Raw genomic sequence first — 19,539 nt, 5'->3', positions numbered from 1 at the left:
GGGCCACCCCACCAGTGGCCCCTGTTCCTTGCATTTCTGTGAGACCTGTTTCTCATTGCTGCTATATGGAGGTGGAATTTTCTTTAAAAGCTCATTAAGAGATGTTGCTACTGATAAGTGGGCGTGGGCAGGGGAGGGGTTGTCCCTGGGCTGCACTTGTTCTGCCATCAGTCCCGGCCCCCGCCCGTGAATGTCTGTGGCCTGAGCTGTTACCACATGTCATTGAGTCGGGAGCTCATTTTTGCCAGCAGGTGTGGGGGCCATCCAGCTGTTCTGAACGGGTAAAACCATACCCATCATGCCACAGTTGCCATGTTCAGTCTACGTGTCGTTTCTGGATGGTGCCCCCAGGAGACAAACCACGAAAGAAAGATGGCTTGCTCAGTGCCATTGAACTTACTCGATCTAATGGGACATGCTCCATGAAGACAATGTCAAGAGGTAGTAAAGTTGAATGAGCATGTGAGCATCTATCTGTCTTCATGGGATATTCACTTCTTTTGTCAGTCCCTGGTTTTGTTTTGTTTTTTTTTTAAACCACACTTTGTATAGCCTTAGCACAAATCCCACACTTCTTGGGAGTGATGGGTAGAGAAACGGTTTCCAGAAAGAATTGTTAAATGCCACCCATTGTTAAATACACTACATGTGTCCTCAATGGGAAATCCAAGCTTGGAAGGTCCTGGCAGTTTTGTCCTGTTCTGGGTAATTCCACTGTTTTACTGTCCACTTTCCTTCCAGATGATATATTTTTATGTCTTATTTAATTATCATGGCTCTAAGATCACAGGTGTCCTACTAAAGTCCTGGGAAGAGGCTTAAAATACAGGTTTTGAAACACTAAGAGCCCTATGCAGACTCTTAGCCTTCAAAAGGCAGAGAAACCCCTGGGTCTGGCTGAGTTGAGATGACCCCTTGGGATCCAAAGTGGGCTCTGCACTGACAGGCTGACAGCAGCAAGCCTAAGGCAGGGCTTGAACCCACGAACCCAGAGATCATGACCTGAACCAAAGTCAGACGCTCCACAGACGGAGCCACCCAGGTGCCCCTTCGACCGTTGCTATTTCAGGTGGTGACCCCAAATAGGTATTTGTTACCACCTCCTCATGGTTCTGTTGCCTCCGGAGTCCTCGCATGTGGCAGTCTTGAAGAGACTTTTTAGTCATTAGTAAAATAACCGCTCTAAGGTCAGCCTCTTTGCACGTTTGCCTCTGTTACTAAAACGTTTGTTCAACTGCCTCACGGTTTAGAGGCTCACTCTCCGCTTACTAGCTGCAGGACTGCTGTTGTAGCAGAGTCAACCCTTGAACAACACGGATTTGAACTGCTCCGGTCCACTTATGCAAGGGTTTTTTGTTTTTTGTTTTTTAAACAAGTGTAGTACAGCACTGTACATGTATTTTCTCTTCCTTATGATTCCCTTTCCTTTTCTCTAGCTGACTTTATTTTAGCAATACAGTTTATAATCCCTGTAACAGGCGAAATATGTCAACAGACTGTTCTCAGTAAGGCTTCCAGTCAACAGTGGGCTAGGAGTAGGTAAGCTTTTGGGGAGTCAGAAGTTATGCACAGATTTTTGACTGTGCAGTGGCGAATGCCCCTAAACCCCGGGATGTTTAAGGGTCAACTGTAACAGTTTGTCAGTGCATTTGAAAAATGCAAAATTTCCACTCCCCCTTTATTCTGCTGTCCGACTTCCTGTCTGATGTTGTTTGCTTAGTGCGTAGGAGGTGTAAAATTATCCATCCTTGGGGGGACGGTTGCTTGGTTAGTGTGTTTATTGTCTATGTAGGAAGGTTGCTACATTGTTTCCATGAGAACTGTGGATCTAAGGAGCATTTTTAAAATTAAAAAAAATTTTTTTAAGTTTATTTATTTTGAGAGAGATAGCACAAGCAGGGGAGGGGCAGAGAGGGGGACAGAGGATCCAAAGCAGGCTCTTTGCTGACAGCAGAGAGCCTGATGCGGGGCTTGAACCTGTGAACTGTGAGATCATGACCTGAGCCAAAATCCGACAGTCAACCACCTGAGCCACCTAGGCACCTCTAAGGAGTATTTTTTTTTAAATTTTTTTAATGTTTATTTATTTTTGAGACAGAGAAAGACAGAGCATGAAAGGGGGAGGGTCAGAGAGAAGGAGACACAGAATCTGAAACAGGCTCCAGGCTCTGAGCTGTTAGCACAGAGCCTGACGCGGGGCTCGAACTCGTGGGCGGCGAGATCATGACCTGAGCTGAAGTCAGCCGCTCAACCGACTGAGCCACCCAGGCGCCCCTCTAAGGAGTATTTTTAAAAGGATTCTTTGGAATGTTTCTTTAAGGGTGTCTGTTAGGAATCAGCCATTTTTATCTGTCACTTGTGAATAAGCAGGGCCCATGAGCCCTAGACACCTAAAACAGTATTTCATGGTGTAGTCACGGGAGTGAGACATTTTCGTAAGCTTTTGTCCTTCACCTGTATAACTTAAACGACCAAGTGGTGAAAGAGAATCATTGTTTTTTCACTAGTGGCTGCATGTTAGTTAAGTTTTTTATTATTTTTTTAAAGTTTTATTTAGTTAAGTAATCTCTAAATCCAACGTGGGGCTCGAACTCATGACCCCGAGATCAAGAGTCACCTGCTCTTCGATGGAACCACCAGGTACAACACTTACTTTTTTAAAAAATAATTTTAAAAATTATTTATTTAAAAAAATAAGTTAAAAAAGTTTTTATTATACCCCTTTGACTTGCCCCCTCACTTCCTTTAGGTATTTGCTCAAATGTCAGCCTTCCCTGTACAGCCAATTAAAAATTGCAGCCCCAGGCACCTGGGTGGCACACTTGGTTGAGTGTCCACCTCTTGATTTCAGCTCAGGTCATGATCCCAGGGTCATGGGATCAAGCCCCACATCGGGCTCTGCGCTGAACGTGGAGCCTTGGGATACTCTTTCTCTCCCCCTCTGCACCCTCTCTAAAATAAAAAACATTTTTTTAAAATAATTTAAAATAATAATGAAAAAAAATTGCAGCCCCTTTCGTGCTGTATCCCTAACACCCCTTATTTTTTTATTTTTTTACCTATGAGACATATGCTCGCAAAGTTACTCATTCTGCTTCCTTTCTTTAGAATATAAACTCCATACTAGTAGCGATTTTGTTCAGCGTGGTGTCTTCAGTGCCTGGAATGGTTCCTGGCACATGATATGTGCTCACTGGATATCTCTGAAATGAAAACAAAACTCTACCCAACAGCAGCCGGGTGGCATGGTGGTTATGAGTACAGGCTCTCAGCCAGTTTGTGTGACTTTGAATCCCAGCCTTACCATTTGCTGGTTGAGGACCTTAACCTCTACCTTAGTTTCGCTGTCTGCAGAAGGGACGTAATGGCAATATCTCCCTCGCTGGTAGAGTAAGTTGCCATATAAATAAACGTTGGCTGCTATGAATTATGTCGTTAGACAGGGTAGTCCTTTTTCTTACATTAAAAGTTCACTGGATAGGTTGGGCTCACCCTCACTGCTCTCTCTGTTCCCTCATGGTTAAGAACTGACCACTGCGGTCACTGAACTGACCACACTTTTCACCTGTATCCTTCACCCAAGAAGGATTGTATTTGAAAGGATATGTCTCCCCTCTGTGAAACGAGATGGGCCTAATTCACTCCCCTGTGCCTCCTGTTAGTAAGGTAGCCTCTGGGGCTCTTGCCTGGGAGTTAGGTCCTGGGAACTCGGCTTTCAGAATGCTTCTGGTGGCTTTTCTCTGTCCCCCAGCTCTGCCGGCCTAACTGGAATGCGGGCCTTGCAGCCACCTTGTCACGTGGAGATTTAGATTCCTTCCCCAAGCCCCCTACTCCAGCGGCAGTGCTGGGCAGTGGTTAGAGTTCTGGCTTTGAATCTGACCGACCTTGGTGTGCAACCCACTCCTAACTCTGAGTTCTGGGCCAACTGACTTTCCCCTCTTACTTCCCTTGTTTTTCCTCTGGGAAGTGAAGACAATTGTCCCTACTTTGTATTAAGGCTGTAATAATAAAGACAACATATGCCAAGGAAAACAGTATGTGGCCCTGGGTTTGGTGCAATCCTATCCAATCACTGAATAGTCACCCAATAGATGCTGCACCTGCTGCTTACTTACTTCTTGTTAGGGGGAGGCATTCCCATCCTTTTCTTTCTTTTTTTTTTTAAAGTTTATTTATTCTGAGAGAGGGGGAGAGAGAGAGGGAGAGAGAGAATTCCAAGGAGGCTCCACACTGTCAGCACAGTCTGATTCAGGGTTCGATCTCACAAACCATGAGATCATGACCTGAGTTGAGACCAAGAGTTGGATGCTTAACCGACTGAACCACCCAGACACCCTCCCCCCGCCCCATCTTTTTCAAAGAGAAGTGATTTCCTCCCTGCTTTTAGCCCAATTTTTCTGCCCCAGAGCCCAGAAGATGTAGGTGAGAGAGCAGGACACGGGGTGGATGGGGGCTTGTGTTTCCTGCCAGTGAAAGTCAAACAAAACTGGACAGAAATCAATGTGTCAGGAAAAAAAATCAAGGGGAAGAGGTGACCTGCTTGTGACTGTAGACGTAGAAGAACTTTGGTCTAGGAGTGGACGAGCAGAGCCCCTCTTCTGACCCCCAAGAAGTCATTCTGGAGAAACTGCTGCCTACTTTCTGTAAGTTGACGGCCCCAGAAATGGAAGGACTCAGCCTTAGGTCACCGGGCTAGAAACACAGGCCGAGGAGGAGAAGCCAAGTTTCCTACCACCAAGCCAGCTGTGTCAGGGCATACATATGTAATGACTCCGATGCCAGGGCTCTGCTCTGCCTCAGTCGTATGGCTTTTCCTTTCTGACAGAAAAGAACTGATCACTTGGTGTGTTCATGTTTTATTCGATGATTTTCGCTTCTCACTCTTCAGCATCTTGCATGCTTTCCTATCTTCTTCCTGTAGCGGGTTTCCCTCAATGTGTGAACTTTAATGTTTGTTTGTTTTGGGGGGACAGCATGAGTGGGGGAGGGGCAGAGAGAGCCCGGGGCTAGAGCATCCGAAGCTGGCCCTGGGCTGAAAGCAGAGAGCCCGATGTGGGCCTCCAACTTGCAAACCCCGAGATCGTGATCTGAGCTGAAGTTGGATGCCTAACCGATAGAGCCACCCAGGCAACCCTCAAAGTGTGAACTTTAAGGGCCTCAAAATCACCTGTTTGCCTGTTTAACATGCAGATGTCTGTACTCTTCCTTAAATCAGACTCTCAGGATTAGGGGTTGGGAGGAGGCCTGCTTTTTAACAAACTTGCCAGGTAACTTTGCCGGTAGCTTCCCTCTGCTGCGTCGGCCATTCCTATGATCTTCCCTTGTCCCTTTAGCCCACAGAAGACCCAAAAGGATGGGATCCCCTGGTTATTCCTTGGAATAAAAGACTAGCTTCCTGCCCCTTCTTGGCCATGATATATAAGTAAAATTCAAAATTCAGATTTTCAGCTTGAGAGATCGAGGATGGTTCTTCTCTTTACTCTTTGACAGACATTTCAGAACACAACCCAAATGCACAGAAATGTTCCAAAATAGCAAGAATGTGGGGCTTGCCTTCTTTCCAAGGGCAGAGCAGCTTGCGGCAGTTTCTAAAAATAGAACTTTCTGGTACAGGTCACTAGGCAGGAATGGCCTCCGTGTCACTCTGTTTACATAGTTTCACATCTGACACCTTCATAAAAACAGTACTGACTTGGTGAGGCGTGAGGACCGACATTCGTCTGTGGGAATTCATGGTAAGTGCGTCCCAGGGCTGCAGCCCCACGAACATTGAACAGCATCCCTACTGAGACCAGCAGTGTTTGGATTAAGGGCCCTTTCAACCTTTGCTTCTTGATTCGTCATCCCCTTTCCATCACTGTCTCAAAGTCAGGGGCAGAGGTCAAAAACTCCAGGTCATTTTACGAGATACTAACGAACAGAAAAATAAACTCATGTTCAGGAATTTAAGACCCACAGTATTTTGTTTTGTTTTATTTAATCCGTCTTGCATTTTTCCTCTTTACAAACATGTCAGTTTACAAGGCATCATATTGTTGCAAATTTAAGTTTGAGACCTTTCTGTAAAATGTTCTGAAAAGGCTGACTTGTCCTTAACCCTTTTGGAACAGCCCTCCAATAGTGAGAGGTCTTTTCTTTTTGTGTAATAATTCATGGACACTCCTGTCTTGTCCCCTAAATGCAGACGACGTGGGTGGTATTAGAATTAAATTTTCTTGGGATTAACATTCCAAAATTAAGGAAAGAGGATAAAAGAGTGGGGGCACTTGACGCTGAATTTACATGAGGTCGTTGAACTGGACCAACTGGGCAGTCACATTTGTAAGATTCATAGTAGGTTCTGAAGATGTGGATTAATTCAGATCAGATATAGGAATCAATTCTGCTTTACCAGTTTGCCTGCTGCCTTTAGATAAAAAATTCTAGAAAGCTCTCACTTGTTGGCTCTGACTATTCCAAGCATTTCATCCTCCCATTTAATTCTTACAACCCATGAAATGGGTGTTATTATTACGCTACTTTAATAGGCCAGGAACCAGACTTTCCATTGTGCAGCCTGGCCAAGGGGGCACATCTATTAAGTGTGGATTTGAACTCCAGTCCGTCTGACACAAGAGCCCCAACGTTTAAGCCAGTAGGTGTTCAGAGGAGCTGGTTTTCGGTAATTGCTCAAACCCCTGAAACAACGTGGATTCTTCGGCCTCTGGGTGACCACAGTTTGATTCTGCTGGTGCTTTCATTTGTTTTGCTTTAAGGACAGTCGCACACTGCTGTCTTTTGTTTGCCCTGCAGTGTTGATTCGCATTCCCTTAAATAAATTAACCTTCCCATCTTGTCTAACTCATTTGATGGGATCAAGTTCACATGCCAGTCAAGATGGAGATGGGAGAAACAACACAGCAAGAAGGGAGAAGTGATGGGGGGGGGGGTGGGTTATGGTTATTAAGAAATCAATACAGGGGCGTCTGGGTGGCTCAGTTGCTTAAATGTCTGACACTTGATTTCATTAGGCTCAGGTCATGATCTCACGGTTCATGAGATGGAGCCCTGTGTTGGAGTCTGTGCTGACAGCGCGGAGCCCGCTTGGGATTCTCTCTCTCCCTCTCTCTCTCTGCCTCTCTCTCTCTCTCTCACAAACTAAATAAATAAACTAAAAAAAAAAAAAATCAGTACAGCCCAACATTTTTATTTTCCCCCAAAACAACACACCCCACCGCTTGATTCCGATCACAACTTGTTCTGTAATTTTTAAATGGTTATGACACTTGTTTAATATGGAAATGTTGGCACATTGATCATTTTGTAAGAGAGCATGGAGCATGTATCACTTCTTTCCCACATAGTAGATGGTGGAAAAATAATGCTGGGTTTAAGTGCTAGCTTTATGAGTACTGACACGTAGCCCTAGAAAACTCCATCCATTGCAGAGTGACTCAACTGAGGTCTGATCCAGCTTCTAGAGAAGACGAAATCTGTCTTTATGCCCTGTTCTTGCCAGCACCCTAGTGAATCTCCTTGTTTCAGGACCCACTGCTCTCTGCACATCCACCCCGTCTGGCTCAAATTTTTCCTCACCTAGGAATCGTTCCTCCACACCTCTTTCCTGGTTCCTCATTCGAACTTACCTTTCCCTTTCTCCCTTTCTCAGAACCTTGCTGGAGGTGAGCCAAGCCCTAAAGACATGGCTAAGAACAGCTGAAGTCTTTTGAGAACAATATAATCTTACCCTAATACCAAATAGCAGTAATAAAACTATTATTCATATTTTTAAAAGTGATTTTGCAGGTAATCAATATGGTGCTATCCCTGTGACACATTGGCTGGAGCCATGGATAGATAGGTGGGTCTTCTCATTAGAAGCCTTCAAGTCATGGGCACAAGGTGACCTCAACCTCAAAAGGCTGACCTTGGCCATGTCAGCCTGTGTGGCTGACACAGCTCTGAGGAGTGGCCAGAAACTGTGCCCTGGAGCTGAGGGTTAGAGGATACATCATATATCCTCATGGAATAGCTGAAATGCTTGCTCATTTCACAATTTTGGAAATCATTTACAGGTGTATTATAACAATTCAAATGTGAATGTCCATGTTTGGATGGACATTCATCTAAATGAATGTTTCTTTTCACAGTGAAAAGAAAGCCATTGGTATGTCTCAGGTTGAATTTGCCCCTTTGTAGATTGTCTACAGGGGGAGTTTTATGCTCAGCTAGTTCTCTGCTACTCCACTGTTTCTGAAATAATAACACAAGCTTGAAACCCAGGATTCACAAATTGGGATTTAACTCTTTGGCAGTTGCCCTCAAGTGGTGCAATAATGAGACCGTGTAACGATTGAGATTTGTGGACTGAAGTAAGCAGTGGGGCAAGGGGATGTTCTAAAAGCCACGTGCATGCACATCGTAGTAGGTCACATGCAGGGCTGACACATTTAGCGAATCAAAATGCAGGATGCCCAGTTATATTTGAATTTCAGATAACAATTTTTTAGTAAAAGTATGTCCCTGATTTTACCTAACAACCCTAGTCAAATGATAACTTAGACATACAGGAAGGAAAAAAAAAAAACACAAACACGGTTCTTGGGGCACCTGGGTGGCTCAGTTGGTTAAGTCTCCTACTTCAGCTCAGGTCATGATCTTACGGCTGGTGGGTTCAAGCCCCGCCTCAGGCTCTGTGCTGACAGCTCAGAGCCCGGAGCCTGCTTTCAGATTCTGTGTCTCGCCCTCTCTCTCTGCCCCTTCCCTGCTGATTCTCTCTCTCTCTCTTTCTCTCAAAAGTGAATAAACATTTAAAAAATTTTTTTTAAACTGTGATTCTTTACTCTGTCAGAACTTAATCTGGTCTTCCTCACAAACTCATACCTGCTGGTTAGCAAGGAAACAAAAAATATAAAGTTTCATCCCAGCCAAATTAGAAGCTAGGCTGGTCTAATGGTTGGAATAGTCCCTTGAGGTAATGCTCAGTCTCTTAACATACATTGCCCTCTTTCTCAGATGTCATCTTTTGTTTCAACTGCCTGGCTGCTTTGCCAAAATAGTGTCTGAGGGCTTGGGGCAGTAACGAGTGTAGGTCTTTGAGCACGCTGTCCCCTGGTGTCTTGGCTGTGACCATGGTCTTCCGGTCACTGTGTTCAGAGCTGGCGTGAGCCCTGCCCCTGGGGATTGCTAGCAACTCCCACTGGCAGACTCAGTCTGCTGTGTTCCCATCCGCTTCAGACACAGCGTCTGCCAAGTTCCCCATCTCAGCAACGCCCAGCCCAGGGGTCTGGCCCAGGATCATCTCACACCTTCATAGCCGCTCATTCCAAGTCTACCGGCTGGCATCTCACGTCTGCCTAAATTGAGGTGGGCCAGGCACTCCTCACGGTGACCTTTCCCTAGAGCCTCAAAGGGAGTGATGGAGCCAAGAGTCCCCAGCTTCCTAAATATCCCCCTCACTCACCTCCTGTGCTTGCCATCTTCTCCCTGAGGCCAGACAGGCGAAAGCAGATGTGGTCCCCACAGCTTTGTTCTGACTTGCCACGTTCTATGCTTCATTCCCACAATACCCTGGGATTGCAAGGACTGGACTTTCTCACTATTCTTACTCTGCTCTGTGCCTCCTATCTTAGGTGGGAGGCATAGCCTTCTTGCACTGTGGCAAATATTTGGTGTTGGAATCCTTCAGGTTTACCTCCCCCCCCCCCCCAATAGGGTACAGCAGTTCTCAAAAGCATGGTTCACTGACCAGGAACTCTTGTGAAATTCGAGGTCTTTGGCCCCACTCTAGATACTACTATACTATACCCGATATTCTAGGGTTTGGGCTTAGCAGCCAGTGGTTTACCAAGCTTCCCAGGTGATTCTGATGCACCGTGAAGAACCACAGCTTTCAGCATTTCAACAAATTTTATCACCCCCTTCGCTTATGGTATCCAAGCCTAAAGTCTTATTAAACACACAAGTACTCCTCCTCCATCTAGTTGATTTATTAACTTGCTAGATAAACTGGAAACACTTTACAGTTAAAAACAAGGAGTTTGCAGTCTTAAAGACGATGAAATTCCATGCTGCAGCGTGGATGACCCTTGAGGACGTTATTGCTAAATGAAACGAGCAGGCACAAAAAGACAAATACTGTCTGCTCCACTTATGGGAAGAGTAGTCCACGTTCATAGATATGGAAAGTAGAATGGTGGTTGCCAGGGCCTGGAGGGTGGGGGAGAGGGGCCTGGGGAGTTATTGTTTTATGGTTACAGAGCTTCAGTTCTATAAGATGAAAGGAATCCTGAACAGGATGGTGGGCTGTACTTTGTACCACTGAACCGCATCCTCAAAGACGGTTAAGATGGTAAATTTCATGTTATGTGAATTTCACCACAATTAAAATATTTTACTTAAAAATAAAATTAAAAAAAATAATACCACGACTAAAGCAAAAATTAAAGTCGTGGGTTAAAAATGGCTTAGCAGGTATTGATTTGAGGAAAGGTCGCGAGGCTAACTCAGCAGGTTGCCCATGGAACATAATCCTGGATCTGAGAGTTCAGATGTAAATTTTGGAACAGATGCTCTGGGGAAATCTGGGTGTTTTACCAGACCTTACTTGAGTTTCTGAGCTACCCGAAATGTAGGAAGAAGCGAGTCAAACAGGATAGTTGCTCTCAGTGTGGCTACTGAGATAAAAAGTAACATATACTTGAAATTTTTGCATATCTGAGGCTAAAATGCATTGGGCGTAAATGAATCCGTAGTGGCCTATATCCGTGTAGCTAAAAAGTATTGGCAAGCCTTTAACTTCTTCCCATTTGCCGAAAGGATGAGCCACTGGGAAGGGCCTGGCAGTTCTGTCCACTGGTGTGAATAGAAGGCCTCGTAAGTCCTCTTACTGTTCTACTCTTCCAATCACTTGGTTTCAGGTGAATAAGCCTGCCTTCTCTACAGGCAGCCATGAACGGTTGGTATTGGCAGATGACGGGGCTTTAGATGCCCGCCCACCTCCCAAAAACATATATGTGAGTTGCGCACCCAGTAAAATAATATTCTTTGCTATAAACAATTCATGTTTTCTCAATCTTGTTAAAAAACTAATGAGAACCGCTCCTAAGTGAAAACAATGAGTCTGCTACGCAGAACACAGCTTCAAAACAAGTTCTCTGCAATTCCTTTGCAGTCCACTCATCACCAGGAAGCCCCTCTTATAGGAAGTTCTAATCCCATTTCCATGCTGCACAAATTTCCCAAGAGAAAAATCTTTAAACATCCAAATCTGCCTCCTGTCTCAGGACTACATTTGTACAAGACACTGTTCTCATGAGTCCCAGGAAATTAGGTAAATAAAGCTAGGTAGGACATATGCTAATAAAAGGTAGCTGATACACACACACACACACACACACACACACACACAATGTGTAATACACACACATTATATATACACATACATATTTACTTACTGTGTTCATTCAGTTGTTTTAAAAATAAAAGTATCTGTGGGGTTCCTGGCTGACTCGGTCCGTAAAGCATGTGGGACCTACATGATAAACATTGGCTTTCAATACATCTACAACCATTACCAATCTTTATAATGTGAAGCATGAATTCCTAGTCAGATTCGAAACTGAATAAGGTTCATTATGCTCCTGGTTAAGAATTGGAGTGTATCACACTCTCAGGGAAGCGTTAAGAAAACACACCATTTACTAATTTTAAGGGAGGCTCTGTAGTCTGGTGGATAAATACCTGGGCTTTGTAACAGCCCTGCCTTTGTACTGGCCATGGATCTAGCTCAGAACCTACTGCAAGTCTGGTTTTCTTTAGCTGTACAGTAGGTATAGATTTTTTCTCAATTGTATCTCAGAGGATTTTTGTAATTCTTAAATGAGATACTCTGTACAGAGTGACAAGTGCATACTTGGCATATGGTATTCACATAGAAAATGCTAGGTACTGGAAAGAATAGATGTGTGAGACTTTTTTTTTTTTTCTAAATTTTTTTTCTAATTTTTTTTAATGTTTATTTATTTTTGAGACAGAGAGAGACAGCATGAACAGGGGAGGGGTAGAGAGAGAGGGAGACACAGAATCTGAAGCAGGCTCCAGGCTCCAAGCTGTCAGCCCAGAGCCTGATGCAGGGCTCGAACTCACAGACCATGAGATCATGACCTGAGCCGAAGTCGGATGCTTAGCTGACTGAGCCACCCAGGTGCCCCTAGATGTGTGGAACTTTAAGAAGCCCTTGGCTAAGTTAGTGGACTCCTTGATTTGGGTTTACCATGATTCTTTTTGGTTGTACCTTCATTTGTTTAAATCCAATTTTATTTTGTTCAGACCTGAAGCAACTAAATCTGTTATCAATTTCTTGTGATTAAGATTTGAACAAGGCAATAACAGGCAAAACAAATTAATAATGGAAGTCAAAAGTAGAGGGCTGGAAAAGTCTAGAAGGAACCTTATGCAGAAGCTGGAAATATTCACTATCATTTTTACCATTTGTGTAAGATTAGTGCATATTACACAACCTATGTTATGTCTATGCTACACATCTTAATACAAATTTTAAAAATGATTTGAATGAGGGGTCCATAAGGGTCAGAAGGCCTACATATTCCAAATCTACTATGAAAGCAAATTTATTTTTAAAATGCTACTCAGTGAATTTAATTAAGTTCTTCGGCAGAATTTGAAAACTACATGTTGTGGAAATATTTGGCCTGCAAACATTTGTTTCATCTGTGTTCAAAATCTGAATGTTTTACGTAAGAATCTGGCTTTCTGTCTTCTGGCAAAACATCTGATCTGGAAGCAGCGGCTTGGAACTCCGTGTACCCATTTCGGGTGAGGTGGGGCCCCACAGCTTCCTATGATCTTACACCCGCCATTTTGCCCATTTATTCTGCCTGGCCCAGTAGGCATTTGAGTTTGCCAGCCTGGTACCCAAACCCAGGTTGGCTAGCTATCTTTTTCCATCTCCAGCCCCTTGTCCAGACTGAGTCTTTTCCAGGAGAGGGATGGTTGACACTTTCTAATACTAAACTAAGGCAGGGAATTATGGCATCTTGCTCTCTCTGACCTCTCCAGTGCCCACTCTGGTGAGCCCTCATGAAATGTTTGCCAAGTGAGTGAAAACCCCTACATAAGGTGCTGACTGCCTGCTCCTGTGTGTCTCCTGTCACGTTTCGTTTCAAGGCATGTGGGTTCACTAGCCTCACTGTGATCCAAACTGCCTCTTTGTACTATGGCACAAGATGGAGGATAGGGAAAGAGAAAGGGAAAATGTTCTCCACACTGTCTGTTTAAATTATGGTTTGAAGCCGGTTTTATTATACCAAATTATCGTCAGGCTAATTGCTTGACAGCCTCTCTCGTTACTGCTGGCTGGCGCCATTGAGCTGATCTTCTCTGCTGATATCTGGCTGGGGGTGGTATGGCATATTCTCCCTAAGGAGAAATCTGCTGGCTGGAAAAACGTCCCAAATTCCTAAACATTGTACACATCGCGTTTCTAAGTCATAACGAGTCTAACATATACAGTAGTGTGTAAGTGCATATATTCTCAAGTCGGGCTGCCTGGGTTCAAATCCTGTTACCACCACTTGCTACTGTTGTGATCTTGGACAAGTCAAAAAAAATTTTTGTTTTAACTTTAATTTATTTTTGAGACAGAGAGCGACAGAGCATAAGCAGGGGAGGGGCAGAAAGAGAGGGAGGCACAGAATCCGAAGCAGGCTCCAGGCTCTGAGCGGTCAGCACAGAGCCCGACGCGGGGCTCAAGCTCATGAACCCGGAGATCATGACCTGAGCGGAGGTCAGAGGCTCAACCAACTGAGCCACCCAGGTGCCCCACCTTGAGCAAGTTTTTACTCTCTGTGCCTGAGATGCTTTAGCTCTAATGTAGGTATTATAATAATAGTACTTTCCAAGTAGGGTTATTGGAAGTTAAAACAAAATACGTAAAGTACTTAGTATCCTTCCTGATACATAGTAAGCACCCTGCTGATAAACTAAGTACATATGTAAGTGTGTAAATGGAACTGATATTTGCTGTTACCTTTACACCTCATTCATTTTTTACGTTAGCTGTATAATTTTCCCTGGACTTGAAACGACTCATCAATAATGCTGTCATTTGTGTTCTACGATGCTGTTTCTTCTGAATTCTTTTCATCCCAACGGTAAAATGTGAACCCAAATGTAATTCCTCTGCCTGTTATTCTTAGCACTAAATGTTCACTTGGGGTTCCCTATCTGGGGTGTTGGGACTTTGAAGGTGTGACTGAGCTTAAGGCCGTGCCTTGCTACCTTCTGGCCACTAACATTCTTGTGAGTAAATACCTAGGTTTCCCCAAAGAACCAGAGAATGGGAAGAGAGAAAAATGAACAGGACTGACATGTTCCTTTGGCGTGTTAGACCCTAAGGTCAAAGGGAGCACAAGAGATTCAGAATTTAAATTGAAAAGTGTGACTCGCATGATTAAGACCAGCAGTGGAAAAATGTCATGCCTTCTGATTTCTGGTTTATGTCTGTCCTACAATTACTATACCGGGAAGATATTGTGTATTAATACTTTGGACTTAACTGACATCTTTTATGACTCTCAGAGGCCTACAGGCATGATCTCATCAACCTTGATGTTGGTGTGCGGTCAGACTGGGATAAAAAATGTTGAAGTACAAAGTGAGCATGGCTCAGCTGGGGGCGTGTCCGCTTTCCTTAAAGTGTCCTCAAGGAGCTGACTCCTTTAGACACACATGGAGTTCTCCAGCAAAGATAATTTCCCATGAAATTAAACAAAAATGGGCTAGAAAAGAGAAACTGAGCTTATTAAGTTTCTTTTTAGGCTCCCTGCCCAGTTTTCTTTTAGCCTGCAACTTCTATGTGGGAACTTGCAGAGCTGAGCTTAACTAATTCTGAACTCCACAAAAGTTTACTTTTTTCGCCTCACGCATCATCATCATCACCTTGGTCATCATAATTATCCTTGCCAGTGTGACCTACTCTTCCTTCTAATGAAACAGTGTGAGTTCCTTTTTTTTTTTTTAAGAAGTTTTTTTCAATGTTTATTTATTTTTGAGAGAGAGAGAGAGACAGAGCACGAGCAGGGGAGGGGCAGCGAGAGAGGGAGACACAGAATCTGAAGCAGTCTCCAGCCTCTGAGCTGTCACACAGAGCCCACTGTGGGGCTCGAACCCACAACCTGTGAGATCGTGACCTGAGCCAAAGTCGGACGCTTAACCAACTGAGCCATCCAGGCACCCTGAAAGAGTGTGACTTCTAAAAGTGAGATGTGCAGGGTACTAATTCTACCTGAATTATTTACGTGACTTTATAAAGTTTAATTTATTTATTGAATATACACTATATGTCAGTCATTGCTCTAGATGCTTGGGAGTCAGCCACGATTAAAGCAAATGTCTCTCCCCTTGCAAAGCTGACATTCTTGTGAGCAGAGGAAATGAACAATACATACGATATGTATATAAGTTACACAGTATGTTAGAAGGTGGTGAGTGCTCTGTGAAAAGAAAGCGGGCCAGAGGCCAAGAGATTGTTTCTATCGCCTCCATTCATAAAATTCTTTCAATTCCTCCTGGGAGTATTGAGGACAAGCTTTTAATTTTTAAAAACATACTCTGTGTAGCACAACATAGAGAGAAGTTGAATCACTGGGTTGTACACCTGAAACTAAGGTAACATTGTGTGTCAGCTGTGCTCAAATTAAAAGATTAAAAATAAAATAATATAAAAATGAAAGCATACTCTGTAAAAAGTACTTTGAGCTCTGGAGCATATCATGAAAATATAAGGCCTGGCAGCTAAGTGCCAGGCAATCAAATACCTTACACATGGATGAGTCTAACTTACACTTCTGGAGAACAGTGTAACTATGATTCATAGCCAAAAAGAAATTGAAAATAAGTAAGGAAACCACATTTTCTACTTTATGTTGTGAGGCTTTTTCTCCACAGATCCCCATTTCTAACCGCAAATTGCACCCCACAGGGACATGTGCAAATCATTAAGGAAAAATACCAGTGGAAATCTGGCATTCTGAGGTCAAGGCTCTCTATCTTGATTTATCGAGAGTAACATAAAACTCTCCTGCCTGTGGGCTTGGTTTTAAAAAGGTAAACAGGGGCGCCTGGGTGGCGCAGTCGGTTGAGCGTCCGACTTCAGCCAGGTCACGATCTCGCGCTCCGTGAGTTCGAGCCCCACGTCGGGCTCTGGGCTGATGGCTCGGAGCCTGGAGCCTGTTTCCGATTTTGTGTCTCCCCCTCTCTCTGCCCCCCCCCCCCCCCATTCGTGCTCTGTCTCTCTCTGTCCCAAAAAATAAATAAATGTGGAATAAAAAGGTAAACAGAAGAAAATAGGGTGTCCCTGAGTAGATGTACTAGCTTTTAGAGAAAAGGAAGAATAAAAATCCCGTATTCCTTTAAAATCTCATCTAGTATTCTTTTTTTTTTTTAATTTTTTTTTCAACGTTTATTTATTTTTGGGACAGAGAGAGACAGAGCATGAACGGGGGAGGGGCAGAGAGAGAGGGAGACACAGAATTGGAAACAGGCTCCAGGCTCTGAGCCGTCAGCCCGGAGCCTGATGCGGGGCTCGAACTCACGGACCACGAGATCGCGACCTGGCTGAAGTCGGACGCTTAACTGACTGCGCCACCCAGGCGCCCCACATCTAGTATTCTTTTATTCTCTCTTTACCGCAGACATTAGTGCTGGAAGGACACTTAGTGATGTCCTTAGGATTAGAGTGAGGACTAGAGCCCAGAGACGATAAGTGGCTTGTTCAAGGTCACTTAGCAGGCCAGTGGCAGAACCAGAACGGAGAGCCCAACCTCCGCCTTCTGGGTTCCATAGCATTGCTTCTAGATTAGACCATCAATGTGTCTTCAAACACGGATTGCATAACCCTGTACTGCTGATTGCCAAAGAAGCAAGGTAGGAAATGAATGAGAAGTCTAAGGTGTTTGTGAAAGGGTTTCAGATTCTCAACAGAAATCTGAAGTAGAGTAAGCAGGAAATAGAAGACGGGGCTGAGAGCAGATTTTACCAGGGGCGTCTGTGAGGGGCCGGCCTGGCATGGGTGCTCTCTCTTCTAAATGAGGGGGAGCTGGTGTACGCTTTTGTGTGAAGAACTTCCTACACGCCGAAGTAATGTGTGCTGACTATGACAGGTGTCACTTCCAGACCGAAGGACCCCAGACTCCACTGTCTTTCTGCCCATGAGTGGCCACCGGACCATGGCAAAGGGTGATGGGGACACACCGTGTGCTGTCTCCCTTCTGGTCCTGGTGCAGGTGGGAGAGTGATCATCCCGCCCATACCACTACTATTAGGTAACATTTGAGCTCTTCCCGAGGGCCAGACAACGTGCTAAGTGCTTTACTTACATTAATTATTGTGTTTGGTCCTCACGTCAGATGGATTCTATTATCAGTCCTATTTCCAAGGAGAGGACACGGAGGCTTGGAGAAGTTTAGTAACTGGTCCAGGGTCACGAAGCTAAGTGAATACCAAAATCAGAATTCAGATTCTCCTTTGCGGAGGTTGGTGGTTCAAAGCGTGGGCTCTGAAAAGTCACGTTGCCACAGTGTGAATCCCAGCTTGGCTGCTTGTGAGCTGGACATTTTCAACATATTCCTCAACCTCCCCAAGCCCCCCGTTTCTTCATCTGTGAAGCTGTAACAATAATTGTAGTATTTATGGAATTGTGGTGATGATTAGAGAATGCAACATAGTAACTATCGACTAGTTGTGTAGTACTTAGCTGTAGTTCAACTACAGGTTGACTCACATGAAATTGCTATTGCGGTAGACCAAAAGTGGTCAAATATCAACAGTTTAATGTGGTTCAGTCTAGTACTACATAGGTTTCCATTCTTTGTAAATAGAACAGCAATTCTCTTACTCATCTCATAATTTGTCAAAAGGCAGGTGATTCAGTGCTTCAGTAATATTTTTTTCTTTTACTTGCCTGCTTGTTTTAGCTTCTGTAAAGAATCGCATGAAGAAATCTTCTCTTCTAATGTAACAAAGCAGCCATGAAGACCTTACACAATGTCCACAGTCCCCTGGAGCCACTAATCTGTTGAAGATGTTGCCACAGCGAAGTTAGAGGAGAGTGGGTTTGAAGTGAGCTGGGGTTGGGCAGAGCAGGACTAGAAGGAAAACGCTGGTGAAATGAAGAGGGAGGAGACATCTGGCTCGTTTAAACCATTGTTGAGTGTTCTGCCATTTGAGGGAATGGCATTCCCATATTAGATGGGTGATTGTGATAGACAGATGTCAAGAGTAGCCAGTTGTCATTCTGTGCTGTGGAGGCAAGCTCCTGGTCAGCGGCAGGAGGTTATTAAATTTGACACATTCAAAATGAATTTTGTGGCCCGGCTGCTCTTGACCTCTGGCTTTGTGGGGGTAGCCTAGGACGGAAGGACGTGCAATTCAGTTGTGGTGTTTGGGGAGGTTATAGAGTAGGGGAGGAAAACAAAACTGGGATAAGGATTTTGCCTTCTTAAGAGGATAGCTGGTGACTTTGGGAAGAACCATGTGGTACATGAAGCATGTGGTACATGATCCAGTGGGATGTCTGTCTTCTGCAAGATGATTTTCTGCCGCATCCTGACCACTGTTCCCATCTTGCACTTGCCTCAATCCTATTTCCTTAGAATTCACAGTATAGATACATAAATAGCTCTGGAATTCAAGAGCTGTCTCTGAGAGTCAGCCCTTCTTGTTAATACAGGAACTGTCTTTAAATAAAATTAGTCTCACCTTTGAAATGTAACAACACCTTCAGGGATTCTTTCGACTTTCTTGGTGTCTGGAATGGAGATTACTACTGTATTTAGACTGTAATGCTTTCTGTGATTTCAGACTTCTGTTGTTTGAGTGTGTGTGTGTGTGTGTGTGTGTGTGTGTGTGTGTGCATGTGCACGCGCGAGCAGGTCTCTGGGGGCATGCTCCCTTTCCCTCTTCTTTTTTTCCACACCTAAAAAATAATGTAAAAGTCTTCTTACGAGTTTGTAGCAAGGTTTACAGATTAGCTGTGGATCCTATAATTTGTTTTTTCCCACCACAGCAGCTGTAAACATGAAAATGCATTTACATACCCGCGCACTCAGACACACTTGAAGACTGGCTTTTTCCGTGTGCGCTATTCCTTTTCTCTCTCTTTGTGTCTATGGTTACTGTTAAGCTGACCCGTACAGTCTGGGGCAAATACCAAAACTTGAATCAAGCACTACTTCTCCATACAACTGCAAAGGATTGTGGCCTCAGAGGCTCAGATGATAGATTCAAGCAAAATTCCTTTAGCTGGTTGTAGTTTAGGAAACCTGTTAGGACTCCATCCACAAAGGTGACCTCCATGGCACTTCACTTGTGCTGAATTTTAAAACGCAGTGCTGTAATGTCATTGTTTTGCTTTATAAGCACTGTGTTTATACGTTTTTCTGTCGGAGGTGATTTTTACAATATTGAATTTTATTGCTGGACACAAGAGCCGTGGAAAGATTTTTCTTCTTATTTGATTCTCCCTTGCCTTCTCCTAGT

General features: G+C 44.1%; 1 protein-coding gene across 2 annotated transcripts in view; it reads left to right on the top strand.

The window, feature by feature from the left end:
- Positions 1–19,539, top strand: part of SHROOM3 (shroom family member 3) — a 329,233-nt gene that overhangs the window by 123,484 nt on the left and 186,210 nt on the right. The gene's annotated exons all lie outside the window — the stretch shown is intronic.

The sequence above is a fragment of the Herpailurus yagouaroundi genome, unplaced genomic scaffold, assembly GCF_014898765.1.
Source record: "Herpailurus yagouaroundi ecotype Mexico unplaced genomic scaffold, PumYag 28, whole genome shotgun sequence".
NCBI classification, from domain to species: domain Eukaryota; kingdom Metazoa; phylum Chordata; class Mammalia; order Carnivora; family Felidae; genus Herpailurus; species Herpailurus yagouaroundi.
The sequence above is the reverse complement of the archived record's forward strand: the minus strand, read 5'-3'. Positions and strand labels throughout refer to the sequence as shown.